Genomic DNA, 3,386 nt, shown 5'->3' on the forward strand with positions numbered 1-3,386 from the left:
GGGCTGTTGTTTTGTGTTTCGTGGGGGTTTTTAAAGCATTATGCCAAACTGCTGTTTTCAAACACGTGTCGATGCTGGGAAGCGATGGGCGTGTATCCATCTTGCCTTCAGGCTGAACCATTTAACCAGAACTGGGAATACTGACAAACTTTCTCAGCCTCTCTCTCTCTCTCTCTCTCTCTCCAGTGCGATTGTATAAAGCAGCCCTTTGCAGATCTCCCTATGAAAACAACCAGTAAAAATGTCATGCTGCGTGATTCCCTTTATCAAGTGGAAAATGATTTTTAACGTGCTCCTGCAGAAAGGTGACAGGTAAGCAGCAAACGTTCTCATGGTCATTAGAAAGGGGTATGTGTCAGTCCAGAAATCAATAGCTGGCTCGATGCCATTCGCTTCTGAATGGAGACCGCCTATTTTCGCAGAGTTCTGCTCAGAGCAGCTGAGCATCAATGCTAAGTAAAGAGTAGCTATTAAGGAAAAACTGAGCATGACAACACAAATCATGGAGCCCCTGAACATCTCCGCACATGGCTGCTTCTTCTAATCACCAGCAGAATTTAATGAGACACCTGCAGTTTATAGACACTCTTGTTCAACATAAATTGCCCTGAGAGCACAGCCTTCTTTCAAAAAATATTCCTCAGTAAAATATAAACCACAAAGAGCTCATTGTCACTAATAGTGTACTCCTCATTAATTTAGAATTGTATGAGGCCATATTCCCCCATACAAGACCTGACACAGAACTGAAGATTAAGCCAAAGGCTGTTAAGATCTCCTAATTAGCACAGTTTTCAACCATTTCAGTTTTCATTAATAAAACAGTGCTGGAGACCTTGAAATTGACCCCTTGCAATGCTGCAAAAATAGTAATTCTTCGTAAATCTGGCCTGTATAGGGTGAAGGAGAGGACTGAACACATCCCCTGGCTCTCCAGGCAGGAACAAGCTCGGGCAGGTTGAGATTCCTCCTCTGCGTGAGGCTGCAATGGCATCCAGCAGCCATGGATGATCCCGCCTCACCTTCCACTTCCTTTGCAGCGAGGGGTCAGCTTGGACTGACGAAAACCGTAGAGACAGATCATCAGAATGCCAGAGAGGATAGAGGTAACATAGACATTGTCATACCTTATCACATCTGCAGAGAGCAGGCAATAAAAACCTTTAGTTTCTTATCAGCTTTGTGTTCTTTGCTGCAGGGCAGAAGAAACAGAGAATAGCATCTGCTAAAAAGAAAACAAAACCCTCTCCTCTGTATCAGTGAGCTGACAGAGAGGAAGGGCTTGTGCTGAAAATTAGGGATGTTGTCATCCACCAGGCAAGCCGCTGGAAACCACTGGCATGAATTGCTGTGTGCCCTGGAGCTTTATTGTGTTGGACCAGAACGTGGTGTGGACACAGCAAAGAAACCTATCAAACTCTCTTCAGCAGGTGCACCAGCTTCCCAGGACTTTGGCTGCCAGCTGTTTTGTTACCACTGACAACAACATTTTGACTTTTTAACATCTTTAACATGAGGATCTGTGGTCTAGTTTTATTGCAACCTGCAAATACCTGAGAGTTACCTTAAGACTTTCCTTAGAAGGGTCCTCAGAAATAGTTAGCACATTATAAATTGTGGTCTGTGCCAACACAAGCCTGCTGCTTGCAGGAGGAAAAAGACAATTTGTGGTATTAGTCAGTAGATGAGCTTTTAATAGCAGCATTGCACAAAGTAATGGGGATTTTATTCTGCTCCTCTTTTATTGTCAAATATAATCCATATTTCAGGGGCTGCCTCTCCGACATTTCTTGTCCTCTTCCCTCCATAGACAATAGCTGCATTTCACACTCTGCTGGCTGGTGCCCTTAGACCCATCTCCAGCGAAGTTAATGGCTTTTTGCACAGCCTGAGGATCTGGCGCGGAACACTTTAAGCTGGTGGTGCAGACTCCTCGGTTATCAAATGGGACATGACAGAGAGCCACTCCAAGTCAGGCAAGAGAGTTGTCTGACAGCCCTGCCATCAGGAAAGCCACAAATGCTCTCTCAAAAACAGTTCTGCTGGGGCTGGTAAGTATCTTTTGTGATATATTTCTTATGGAAAAAAAAGGCAACACGTTTTTATTCCTCTCCCATTATTTAGATATTTTCCCATCAGAACAAGGAAACATCAGAGGAAATTTATTTGAAAAATGATTTTTTAATGAGGTAAATGGAACCTTCTCAGCTGGTGGTAGTGAAAGAGAATAATGTTAACGGAATTTTCATTAAAGAAACTTCTTTTCAAAAGAGTACAGACCTTTGGAAGAGGAAAATTAGCAGTCAGATCGTCACTGGCTGCAATCTGGCATTGGTCTAGTGACAGACTAACATCTCGTCTGGCATCACAAGTGACGTTGCACGGTCAGGTTGTGCTCTGACATATGCATTTGTTATGCACCACCTCACATTTGTTACTTGTTACCTGTGAGAAATAAGCAGGTGACTCTAACAGCAAACTCCGTGAGGGTTTGGACTTCCTTAAAAATAAACCCCAAAATAGCCAACAAAAATACACACTTCAGTCTTTAATCAACCCTCAGCGGCTCAAAACCTCATTCCTACGGACAAGGGGAGTTTTTACACGCTCAGTTCTTATTAAGCACAGGGTCATTTCCATATCATCTACAACCCAGGGGCCAGCCCAGCAGGTCCCCTTTACCGCCACAACTGAGCTCATGGCTGTACACAGGGTTACCTCTGTTACAGGCTGGGCTATCTTGATGAACAAGTTCACAGTCAGCTTCTGAAATGTGAAACAAATATCCTACCTCTAAATCAGATGAAGGTAACCTATTGATTTGCAGCTTTTTCACGTTTTAATATTTTCCCAAGCTTGAATTGCCTCTGTTACAGACCCCAGGACACAGAGGCTGAGAACCTCACAAACATTAATGCATTTATAATCCTCGAGCAATACCTCTACAAAGCAGAGCTTTGCTACTATTAATTTTTCCTCGCATTTCAAATGCTCTCATTTATAATTCTTTTTAGAGAAGATGATCAAGGAGCACCTCTCCTATGAGGACAGGTTGAGAGGGTTGGAGTTGTTCAGCTTGGAGTACAGCCTTCCAGTACTTAAAGGGGGCCTACAAGAAAGATGGGGAGGGATTTTTTACAAGGGTATGAAGTGGTAGGACAAGGGGTAATCAGCTTTAAACTGGAAGAGGGGAGATTTAGATTACATGTAAAGGAGAATTTCCTCACTGGGAGGTTGGTGAGGCACTGGAATGGGTTGCCCAGAGAGGCTGTGGATGCCCCGTCCCTGGCAGTGTTCAAGACCAGGTTGGATGGGGCTTTGAGCAGCCTGATCTAGTGGACTGTGTCCCTGCCTGTAGCAAGGGGGTTGGACTTTTAAGGTTCCTT

Source organism: Buceros rhinoceros, unplaced genomic scaffold (genome assembly GCF_000710305.1).
Source record: "Buceros rhinoceros silvestris isolate BGI_N320 unplaced genomic scaffold, ASM71030v1 scaffold7864, whole genome shotgun sequence".
Classification (NCBI taxonomy): Eukaryota; Metazoa; Chordata; class Aves; order Bucerotiformes; family Bucerotidae; genus Buceros; species Buceros rhinoceros.